We start from the raw sequence: 12,694 nt of genomic DNA, 5'->3' as shown, positions 1-12,694 counted from the left end.
TTTCCTTCTCTGGTTTTGATCTTCTTGGCTTAGGTATCAGCACCATATTTGTATCATGAAAAGAATTTGGTAGGATTCCTTTTTTGCTTATTTTGTCAAATAGTTTTTCTTTAGATTGGGATTGGGAACTTCAAATGTTTGATAAAATCACTTGTGAGTCCACCTCTCTTTGGGGATTTTTTTTCTTAGTGAATTTATTGATCTTTTGTTTAATTTCTTTTTCTGAGATGGGATTACTTAAGTATTCTATTTCCTCTTTTGTTAATCTAGGCAATTTATGTTTTTGTAAATATTCATCCATTTCACCCAGATTGTCAAATTTATTGTCAGATAATTGGGCAAAATAGCTCCTAATGATTGCTTTAATTTCCTCTTTGTTGAAGGTGAATTCACTTTTTTCATTTTTTAATAAAAATTCTTTAGAATTAGTTTTTTTTTGTTGTTGTATGCTCATTTTTCCTATCTAATTATAGGTAGGCTTGGGGGGAATGATATGATGGTCTGAGGGCTGAGAGCTCTGAGAGCCTCCTCCCCCTGCTGATTAAATTAGCCCTTGTGATGCTGATCAGGCTTAGGTATAAGCTTTTGATCTTACTCTGATCTTAATTAGGTCAGGGACTGATCAAATTCTAGCCTCAGGCTTATTCTCAAGTTTTTGGCCTCACAGTGTACTTGATCTAATCAGGCACACCCTTGATTGTTCTGTCTTGGAGCTCCATCATGGAGCTCTGCCCAGGAGCTTTAGACAAAAAGATCAGTACTTAGTACTTTGTACAGTCATCCACCCCAAGGTGTGAATTAAGTCCTTGTCTCAAGCCCAGACTAGAATTCCTTGGGCTGGGTGGGATTCCGGACTTCTCTACAGGTTTGAAATTTCAAGGAGTATGGGTTGATTTTTACCTCTATTTGCTCTTGCAGGATCTCAGGGTCTGGATGTTGACTCGGTCATAGGTTCCTGAACCTTGGACAACAGGTGTGAGGTGGGGGTGTGTGGCTTGCTTTTGGCTTGCTCTTCCCTCCTTGCTACAGATTCTTGCTGGGTCTGCTCTCCTCTCACTCCAGGGCCCCAGATGTTCGTTGCCTACCTTTTGGGTTTTTTCTTTTCTTGAAAGTTGTTTCACTGTCTCCTTATTGTTTTTTTCACTCCTATATTCATTTTGTGGTAACATTCTAATTTTGGTTGGGGAGGTTTCTCATGGTGGCACAGAGCTGCTGAGGATTACTCCACCATCTTGGCTCCACCCCCAGAAGTCCACTATTTTCATCTTTGATACTGGTAATTTGATTCTCTTATTTCCTTTTTAAAATCAAATTAACCAATGCACTATCTATTTTATTTGCTTTTTCATAGAACCAACACTTAGTCTTATTTATTAGTTCAATAATTCTTTTACTTTCAGTTTTATTGATTTCTCCTTTGATTTTTAGAATTTCCAATTTAGCCTTTAATTGGGGATTTTTAATTTGTTCTTTTTCTGTTTTTTTTTTTTTTTTTAGTTGCATACCTGATTGATTGATCTTCTTTTTCTCTATTTTACTTAGATAAGCATTCAGGTATATAAATTCCCCCTTAAGTACTTCTTTGGCTGTATCCCATAAATTTTGATATTTTGTTTCCTCATTGTCATCCATTTTGAAGAATTGCATTATTTGTTTTCTAATTAACTTTAATTTGCTTTTCCATGAACCATAAAATAATTTTTATTGCCTCATGATCTGAAAAAGTTGTATTTATTATTTCTCCTGTTCTGCATTTGGTTGTGAAGTTTTTATGCCCTAATACATGGTCAATTTTTGTGTATATACAATGTGCTTTTGAAAAGAAGATATATTCCTTTTTATCCTCATTAATTTTTCTCCAGATATCTATTAAATCAAACTTTCCTAAAACTTCATTCATTTCCTTTACTTCTTTCTTGTTTATTTTTTGGTTAAATTTATCTAGTCCTGATATAAAATGTTGAGGTTCTCCATTAGCATAGTTTTACTGTCTATTTCTTAAGCTCCTTTAGTTTTTTTCTTTAAAAATCTGGAGGTTATGCCATTTGGTGCATATATGTTAAGTACTGATACTATTTCATTGTCTTTATTACTTTTTATCAAAATGTAAGGGGGCAGCTGGGTAGCACAGTGGATTGAGAGCCAGGCCTAGAGACAGGAGGTCCTAGGTTCAAATCCGGCCTCAGACACTTCCCAGCTGTGTGATCCTGGGCAAGTCACTTGACCCCCATTGCCTACCCTTACCAATCTTCCACCTATAAGTCAATACACAGAAGTTAAGGGTTTAAAATTAAAAAAAAATGTAATTACCTTCCTTATCTCTTTTAATGAGATCTATTTTTGCTTTAGCTTTGTCTGAATTCAGTTTCACTATTCCTGCTTTTTAAAAAATCTCAATTGAAGCCCAATAGATTCTGCTCCATCTTTTATCTTTACTCTATGGGTGTCTTCCTGCCTCAAATGTGTTTATTGTAAACACACACAACATAGGATTCTAGTTTTTAATCTACACTTCTCTTTTATGGAGGAGTTCATCCTCATTTACATTCACAGTTATGATTACTATCTGTGTATTCCTGTCCATCTTGTTTTGCCCTTTTAATCCTGCAGTTTCTCCTTTCACTCTGTTCCTCCACACAAGTGTTTTGCTTTTAATTACTCCCACCATAAACCTCTCCCTTATATTACTCCCCTTCCCACCACCACCCTTTTTATTCCCCTTCTGCTTTTAGGGAAAATGTCTGTAGATTTTAGAGCTTGATTAAAACCCATTATAATATCATGGTCTCCATCTCCAACATAATAGGAGTATATACCTCCTTTCCCAAAGATGAGTGAGGGAGCCAAATGCTAAGGAGGAGCCACCAGAGTGGTTTTGCAGGAGCTAGTAGGAGCAGCATATTTCCCTTAGATCAAGGAGGGAAGTTAAAATGGGTCATTTATATATATATATTATATTAAAAAATTTTTCAAGGGTTCCTTGATCTCATGCACACACACACATGTATCTTCTTATATATATCTGTTTATCAGTTCTCTACATATCTTGGATATACGATTATTTTTAGGGAAATTTACCAAAAAATTTTTTCTAATTCTAACTATATTGCTTTTGTTCATGCAAAAACCTTTTTAAATTATGTGTTTTCAGAACTGTCCATTTTGTTTTCAGCCTACTTGATAAAATTACAGTCTATAAGGGGCACAATGATAGAGACAATTTGTATTAAGGTCTTAAAACATGAAGATATGTTTATTCCTTTATGAAAATTGAATATGTTATTCATATTTGAAAGAATTACAGGGTAGCTAGCCATTGGCTGGCTCAAGGATAAACTCTGATCCTATAGGCCTTTGAAAAGCAATTCAAAGGTGGCTCAGTGGATAGAGATCCAGACATGGAGATGGGAGGACCTGGGTTTAAATGTGGCTATACACACTTCTTAGCTATGTGACCCTGGGTAAGTCACTTAACTCCAGTTGCCTAGTCCTTACTGTTTTTCTGCCTTGGAAATCCATATTTAGTATTGATTCTAAGACAGGAGAAAGAAAGGAGGAAAGGAAGGAAAAAAGAAAGGAGGGGAGAAAGAAAGAAAGAGACAGAGAAAGAAAGAAAAAGAGAAGAAAGAAAGAAAAAGGAGGGAAAGAAGGAAGGAAGGAAAGAAAGGAGGGAAATTAAGAAAAAGAGTAAGATAGATATATTTGAAGAGCTGTTGAAGGATGTTAGCTGGCTGATAGACTTGAAAGATGGTCTCTTTGGGCCACTCTCCTATCCCTCTCACTGAGAGCTGAGAGGGAGTGAGGTGTCTCTGTATGAAGATGTGTCTACAGAGAATGGCAAATGACAATATCCTGAAAGAGGTTCCTTCTTGGGGATAATGATGTTGAATCCCCAGGCTTGGCAGCCTAAAGAAGTTCCCTTTTTAGTCAGACCACCTTGCCAAGTCAAAGCAGCACACCAGGGGGGCTTGGTTGGTGGTGCCAAGACCTAAGCTGCCAGCTCTTCCCACTCCCTCCTGTTCCCTCAGTATCCCTTTCTCAAGAAGCTCTTTATCTAACTGCTTTTCAAGGTTTATTGTTATTGGTATCAATATTATAGGATAGAGGGGCTTGAGCAGTGGAATTAGGGGGTCCCTGAAACTAATCCCAACCAAGATCCTTCTTCCACTGGTCACACCAGATAGTAAGACTGGGAATTCACCTTCCCTTTCCTATATCTTATCCCTAAGCTAATATAGATAGATAATGAAATAAAGGAGTCTCTGTTTGTAAGGCAGATAGCCTGTGTCTCTTCTTAGTTGGCCAGAGGCCTGGGTTGGGGTGGGGTTGATCCTCTGAGGTCCTGGTGTGTCCTGGAACTTTTCCTTGATGATCTCAGGGTAAATCAGGAACAATACAGGTTTTGGGGTGTCCAACTGTCTCCAGGAAAATCCCTTTTAGGCCTTCTCTGAATCTCGAGGTACTTAGAGTCCTCTGTCCTCCTCAGAGATCCTAGCACGAAGACCCTCAGGGTTCTCTATTTCCCACTATCCTTTGCTCCCCAAGGCTCAGCTGTTGTCTGTCACTCATCTCTGTTTCTGAATATTCCAAGAGGCTTCACTCTTGTAATTTTGTCCGAAAGAAAGGAAGGAAGGAAGGAAGGAAGGAAGGAAGGAAGGAAGGAAGGAAGGGAGGGAGGAAGGAAGGAAGGAAGGAAGAAAGAAAACCATTCAAACCTATTTAAAGGATGAGGCACTTCTGAGGATTTTCTGGCTAAGAAAGAAGATCCTAATTTTTGGAAAGGAATCACTCATTGAGTGACCACAGTATCTTCAAGCAGACCTATTTGTCTGATGGAGACAGTGCTTGCAGAAGGAAGCAGGTCTAGGGAACCCAACAGAATTACATATACAGTGTAGTCGCTTTGCTCAGAGAGAGTAATGTGAGGACATCATGAAAAGTGGAGGGACACTAGGGTTCTGAATCATTGGAAGCATTAATGCCTGCGGCCAGTTATGTTCCCTAAGTATGTTTCTGTCTATATGTGTGCCCTCTTTTCCCACAGACACTGTGTATTTTGTGAGAGAGTGCACCCCATTTTTATGGGAGAAATTTTTATAGCTTTCCTATAATGGCATCTTACAATGCCACTTCAATAAATGTTTTTGCTTTGTGGTTGTGTCTTTTGACTGACTCTTAAAAGGAAAAGCACCACTGGGAGCTCATGAAATATGGTTTTACATGTACAGAATGAGAGTACCTTGAATCTGAGGCTCTAACCTTCTAGAGACTCCTTGGGGACCCAGTCTCCAAGGGTAAGTTTGTGGGAGGGGAATAGAGCAAATTGGTGTTCCACAGGTCTTTGGCATAGAAGGAAAGCTGTGATGCTCTTCAAAGAAGAAAAGCTTCAGATAAGCTTTCCAGAGTTGGAGGAACTTTTCTACATGTAACATTGCATATGGTAGCACATACAATTCATGTTTTAATTAGTTTGGCTGAAATTTTTTTTTCCTCTTTTAAAAACAAAACCTTTTCTTAGGAGTGATGGCTCACTGAGAAAAAGAGGAAAGGAGAAGGGAGATACATTTAGAAATGTAGGGAATATAAAAAACAAAAGTTTGCAATAAAAATATATTAAAACTACAAATAAGCCTCAGATTCCTAATCTAAAAAGGACAATTTCTTATTGGCTCAACTTTCAGTTATGTAATTCTTAAAGAAAGGAAAAGGAAAAAAACCCTATGTTTTGGCATTTTTTTACACTGACAACATTTTTCAGTGACTCCATTCCCACTTAGAACTCTCCCTGGTAACAAAACAAATCAACCCACTGATCTCTAATGATGTATGCCTCATTCTGCATGCATATAGTCCAAACTCTCTCTCTTGAGAAGCTATCAAGTCTTTTCCAAGTTTCTATGAATTCTTTTGTCACTTTCAACCCAGGGGAATCCCATGAAGATGCTGTGGGGCTCCCATAGACCCAAGATTCATCCTGGGAGACCTGTCTTCCCATCAAGGGAAATAGGTTCTCCTTTTGGAGTAGGATGCAAATCAAAGCATACTATCTTTCACATCAATTTATTTACAGTTTTATTTTGGAGTTTAGTTTTGCATGAGTGTGTTCTAATAACAGTGACCAATATGAAGATGTGTTTTGCATGATAATGCATGTATGACCCAGATCAAATTCATCTCTGAGTGGGGGAAGGGAAAGGTGGGAGGAAGACAGTTTGGATCATATTATTTTGGAAAATGCATGTTGAAAGTTATCATTATGTATAATTGGGGAAATAAAAATATCTTTGATGAAGGGAGATAGGTTCTCTTTCTTTAGTTCATTTACTTCACAGGTACTAATCTATTTTTTTAATTGAAAAATTGTATTTAATTAATTGATTTAGAATATTTTTCCATGGTTACATGATTCACGTTCTTTCCCTTCCTCTCCCAGCTCCCTTCCCCCACCCCCATAGCCAATGAGTAATTCCACTGGGTTTTATATATGTCATTGATAAAGACCTATTTACATATTATTAACATTTGCATTAGGGTGATTGCTTAGAGTCTACATCCCCAATCATGTCTCCATTGACCCATGTGATCAAGCAGTTGTTTTTCTTCTGTGTTTCTACTCCCACAGTTCTTTCTCTGGATATAAATAGCGTTCTTTCTCACAAGTCCCTAAGAATTGTCCTGGATCCAATGATCCATTGCTGCCAGTAGAGAAGTCCATTACATTCGATTGTACCACAATGTATCCGTCTCTGTGTATAAGGTTCTCCTGGTTCTGCTCCTTTCACTCTGCATCAATTCCTGGAGGTCATTCCAGTTCACATGGAATTCTCCAGTTCATTATTTCTTTTAGCTCAATAGTATTCCATCACCAACAGATACCATAATTTGTTCAGCCATTCCCCAATTGAAGGGCATCCCCTCATTTTCCAGTTTTTTGCCACCACAAAGAGCGTGACTATAAATATTTTTGAAACAAGTCTTTTTCCTTATTATCTCTTTGGGGTATAAACCCAGCAGTAGTATGACTGGATCAAAAGACAGATAGTCTTTTAAAGCCCTTTGAGCATAGTTCCAAATTGCCATCCAGAATGGTTGGATCAATTCACAACTCCATCAGCAATGCATTAATGTCCCAATTTTGCTGCATCCCCTCCAACATTTATCACTTTCCTTTGCTGTCATGTTAGCCAATCTGCTAGGTGTGAGGTGATACCTCAAAGTTGTTTTGATTTGCATTTCTCTAATTACAAGAGATTTAGAACACTTTTTTCATGTGCTTATTGATAGTTTTGATTTCTTCATCTGAAAACTGCCTATTCATGTCCCTTGCCCATTTATCAATTGGGGAATGACTTGATATTTTTGTACAATTGATTTAGCTCCTTATAAATCTGAGTAATTAGACCTTTGTCAGAGGTTTTTGTTATTAAGATTTTTTTCCCAATTTGTTACTTCCCTTCTAATTTTGATTGTATTGATTTTGCTTGTACAAAACCTTTTTAATTCAATGTAATCAAAATTATTTATTTTACATTTTGTAATATTTTCTTTTTTTCCTTTTTTTAAGATTTAAATATTTTATTTTTTTAGAAAAATTTTTCATGGTTCCATGATTCATGTTTTTACTTCCCCCTTCACTTCCCCCTTTACTCCCCCCAATAGCCAATGCACATTTCCCCTGGTTTTAACATGTGTCATTAATCAAAACTTATTTACATATTATTGATAGTTGCATTGGTGTGGTTGTTTTGAATCTACATCCCCAATCATGACCGTATCAACCCATGTGTTCAAGCAGTTGTTTTTCTTCTGTGTTTCCACTCCTGTAATTCTTCCTCTGAATGTGGGTAGCATTCTTTTCCGTAAATCCCTCAGAATTGTCCTGGGTCATTGCATTGCTGCTAGTACAGAAGTCCATTCAATTTACCACAGTGTATCAGTCTGTGTACAATCTTCTTTTGGCTCTGCTCCTTTCATCTGCATCAATTCCTGGAGGTCTTTCCAGTTCACATGGAATTCCTCCAGTTTATTATTCCTTTGAGCACAATAGTATTCCATCACCATCATATACCACAATTTGTTCAGCCATTATTCCCCAATAGAAGGGCATCCCCTCATTTTCCAGTTTTTTGCCACCACATTTCGTAATTTTCTAACTCTTGCTTGGTCTTAAAATCTTTCCTTTCCCATAGATCTGAGAGGTATACTATTCTGTGTTCACCTAATTTACTTATAGTTTCCTTCTTTATATTCAAGTCATTCACCCATTCTGAATTTATTTTGGTGTAGAGTTTGAAATGTTGATCTAAATCTAATCTGTCTCATACTATTTTCCAATTTTCCCAGAAGTTTTTGTCAAATAGTGGATTTTTGTCCCAAAAGCTGGGCTCGTTGGGTTTATCATACACTGCCTTACTGAGGTTATTTTCCCCAAATCTATTCCACTGATCTTCCCCTCTATCTCTTAACCAGTACCAAATTGTTTTGATGACCACTGCTTTATAGTACAATTTTATATCTGGTACTGCTAGTCCCCCCATCCTTTACTTTTTTTTCATTATTTTCCTTGATATTCTTGATCTTTTGTTCTTCCAAATGAACTTTGTTATAGTTTTTCCTAATTCAGTAAAAAGATTTCTTGGTAGTTTGATAAGTATGGTACTGAATAAGCAAATTAATTTGGGTAGGATTGTAATTTTTATTATATTAGCTTGTCCTACCCATGAGCAATTAATGTTTTTCCAATTGTTTAGATCTAGTTTTAATTGTGTGGAGAGTGTTTTGTAGTTGTTGTGTTCATATAATTCCTGTGTTTATCTTGGCAGATAGATGCCTAAGTATTTTATATTGTCTAGTCTAGTGTGATTTTAAATGGATTTTCTCTTTTTAACTCTTACTGCCAGGATGTGTTGGAAATATATAGGAATGCTGATGATTTATGTGGGTTTATTTTGTATCCTACAACTTTGCTAAAATTGTTGATTATTTTCACTAGCTTTTTAGTTGATTCTCTAGGATTCTTTAAGAAGACAATCATTTTATCTGCCACGAGTGATAGCTTGGGTCTCCTTATTGCCTATTTTAATACCTTCAATTTCTTTTTCTTGTCTAATTGCTACTGCTAGTGTTTCTAGTACAATGTTAAATAATAGGGTTGATAGTAGGCATCCTTGTTTCACTCCTGATCTTATTGGGAATGCTTCTAATTTATCCCCATTGCAGATGATACTTGCTGATGGTTTTAGATATACTGTTTATTATTTTTAGGAAAGGCCCTTCTATTCCTAGCGTTTTCAATAGGAATGAGTGTTGTATTTTGTCAAAGGCGCAGAAAAATGATTATTGAGATAATTATGTGATTTTTGTTGGTTTGCTTGTTGATATGGTCAATTATGTTAATATTCCTAATATTGAACCATCCTTGCATTCTTTGTTTTTTTTTTTAACCCTTACCTTCCATCTTGGAGTCAATACTGTATATTGACTGGAGCAATACTGCTCCAAGGCAGAAGAGTGGTAAGAGCTAGGAAATGGGGGTTAAGTGACTTGCCCAGGGTCAGACAGCTAGGAAGTATCTGAGGCCAGATTTGAACCTAGGACCTCCCCTCTCTAGGCCTGGCTCTCAATCCACTGAGCCACCCAGCTGCCCCCTTTGCATTCCTGTTATAAATCCCACACTGGTACTAAATCTAGAAAGTCTCTAAAAACCAAGTTTAAGTCCCTCTCTGGTTTTGAGTGACAAATCACATTTAAAGTATCTATCACTGGGAACCAGCAATTCCCTATGTAATAATAAGGGAAATGTCTTTTGCAAAGTTTAAGGTCTATTCTCTCTAACCTCATCAAGTTGGTTGAGAGGTGTATTATGTGTGAGAGAAACACATCAGTGTGCTCTCGCGCTTGCTCTCGCGCACTCTCTCTCTCTCTCTCTCTCTCTCTCTCTCTCTCTCTCTCTCTCCCTCTCCCTCTCCCTCTCCCTCTCCCTCTCCCTTTCCCTCTCCCTCTCTCCCTCTCTCCCTCTCTCCCTCTCCCTTCCCCCCCCCCCCACTTCCTTCTGTCTTAGACTTGGTATTCATATTGATTCCACGTAAGGGCTAGGTCATTGAGCTGAGTAACTTGCTCAGGATCATACATCTAGGAAAGTGGCTGAGGCCACATTTGAACCCTGGATCTCCCATTTCCAAGCCTGATACTCTATCTACTGAGCCACTTTGCTCCCTAGTGGGTTCTCTTGATCATCCCTGCTATATTCTCCTTTGAGTCAAATATTTGATTTCCTAGCAAATCTATCTGTGAAACATTTTAGGAATTTTATTTCCTAAAATAGCATAGAAAGTGCTGCAAAAATATTTTTGTCTATATGGGACTTTTTCCTCTGTTTTTGTTCTTCTATGTCTAAAAGTGATATCTCTGGGTCAAAGGCTAGATAGAGTTTAGTGACTTTCAAGTATAATTCCAAATTGTTTTCCACAAGAAATGAACAGATTCACAGCTCTGACTTCTCACACCTTCCAACATATGTCATGGTCATCTTTACTAATATGGTAGAGGTAAGGTAGAACCTCAGCTGTTTTTAACTTGCATTTCTTTTGTTATCAGTTATTAGTTATTTCAAATGTTCTTTCATATGGTTGTTGATAGTTTACATTTTGTCTTTTGAAGACTGCCTGTTGTTATCCTTTGATTTCTTATTTATTGTGGAATGACTCTTAATCTTAACTATTTTGACCAGTCCCTATGTATCCTTAATATCAGAGCTTTATCAGAGATATTGGTGCAAAGATTTTCTCCACTAATACTTTCTTTACTTATTCTAACTACAATTAATTTTGTTTGTGCAAAAGCTTCTTAATTTTATGTAATCACAATTTCATATTTTATCTTTTTTGATTATCTCTTTCCATTGTGTGGTTATAAATTCTCTAGCCTTTGCCATTTAAGTGGCAACTCCATTTAGAAGTTATTGAGGCAGATGTTATAAGATTTTGTCCAAAAGAAAATTCTTTCTTTCTTTTTAAAAATTCTTCCATCTTAGAGTCAATACTAAGTATTGGTTCCAAGGCAGAAGAACAGTAAGGGCTAAGCAGTAATGTTTAAATGATTTACTTGCACAGGGTCACACAGTTAGGAAATGTCTGAGGCCAAATTCGATCCCAGGACCTCCTGCTTCTTGGTCTGGTTCTATCTGAGCCACCTAGCTGCCCCCTAATCCTAATGTCTGTCATACTGTTTTTTGTGTAAGTTTTTGTCAAATATAGAATTCTTACCCTATTAATTTGTGTTACCTTAAGCTACTGTATTACTAGATTGTTTTGGGGTATGTTTAGCTAGTCTTATGTACTTTTCTACTTTCTAACGCAAGTATTTTAAAAAATTTATTATTCCATTAACAAATCTGTACATAAATTTTCCAAGGTTACATGATTAATGTTGTATAGAGAATTTTGTATCTTGGACTTCATCTCCCAGAATTTTTTCTTTGTCCCAAAATTCCTTTTCCCTTTTTGTTTATGTGCAGACTGTCTTTACATTATTGTTTATAAATTCTGTAACTCCTCCCTCTTTTTTTTCCTCACAACTATTGCTGGATTAGCTAGTTTTTTTTACTTTAGTTATTAATAAACTTTATAAAATATAATACTTATTTATTATATATTAATTTTAATCTTTACAGTGTTTTCTCCCTCCCATCTTCCCTCCCCTCTCATGTAGTTGACAAGCAATTCCACTGGGTTTTACTTGTATTATCACTCAAAACCTTTTTCCATATTGTTCATTTTTGTAATAAGGTAATCTTTTAAAACCCAAATCCCAATCATATATCCAAATAAACAAGTGATAAATCATATGTTTTCTTCTGCATTCCTACTGCAATAGTTCTTTCTCTGGAAGTGGATAGTATTCTTTCATAAATCCTTCAGAATTGTCCTGAATCATTTTATTGTCATTAGTAGTAAAGCCTATTACATTTTATTTGTCCCAGTGTTTCAGTTACTGTGTACAATGTTCTCCTGGTTCTACTTATTTCACTCCCCATCAGTTCATGTAGGTCCTTCTAATTCTTATAGAAATCAACTGTTTCATCATTTCTTATAGCACAATAGTATTCCATCATCATCATATTCCACAATTTGTTCAGCCATTCCCCAATTGAGGGACATCCCCATAGTTTCCAAATTTTTGCTACCACAAAAAGCACCTGTTTGTATAAATAGGTCCATCCCCATTTTTTTTTATTTCTTTGGGATGCAGACCTAGTAGTGGTATTGCTGGATCAAAAGGCAATGCATTCTTTTAAAACCCTTTGAGCATAATTCCAAATTACTTTCCAGAATGGAAATGCAGTGCATTAGTGTCCCAATTTTGCCACATTCCTTCCAACCTTTATTATTTTCCTTTACTGCCATATTGGCCCATCTGCTAGGTATAAAGTGGTATCTCAGAGTTGTTTTGATTTGCATTTATCTAATCAGGAGAATTTAGAACATTTTTTCATATGAATATTGATAGCTTTGATTTCATTTGAAAACTCAATGCAAGTATTTTAAAAATGAGCTTATGTTCTTTTTTGTTTTGTAAACAAATTAATATTTCTCAATTATATATAAAATAATTTTAACATTTGTTTTTCATGCAAAATATGTTTCTATATTAACCATGTTACAAAAGAAGATATAGACCAAAAAAAAAAAGAGTA

General features: G+C 36.3%; 1 protein-coding gene across 2 annotated transcripts in view; it reads left to right on the top strand.

Annotated features, from left to right (window-relative positions):
* Positions 1–848: 848 nt before the first annotated feature.
* The window catches only part of LOC123247523 (polyunsaturated fatty acid lipoxygenase ALOX15-like), a 29,047-nt gene continuing 17,201 nt past the window's right edge, over positions 849–12,694 (top strand). For both annotated transcript variants that reach the window (XM_044676433.1, XM_044676434.1), the window contains exon 1: positions 849–973. The gene's annotated coding sequence lies outside the window, so the exon portion shown is untranslated. The remainder of the gene's footprint in view (positions 974–12,694) is intronic.

The sequence above is a fragment of the Gracilinanus agilis genome, chromosome 4, assembly GCF_016433145.1.
Source record: "Gracilinanus agilis isolate LMUSP501 chromosome 4, AgileGrace, whole genome shotgun sequence".
Lineage (NCBI taxonomy): Eukaryota > Metazoa > Chordata > Mammalia > Didelphimorphia > Didelphidae > Gracilinanus > Gracilinanus agilis.
Note: the sequence above shows the minus strand (reverse complement) of the source record. Positions and strands in the feature narration are given on the sequence as shown.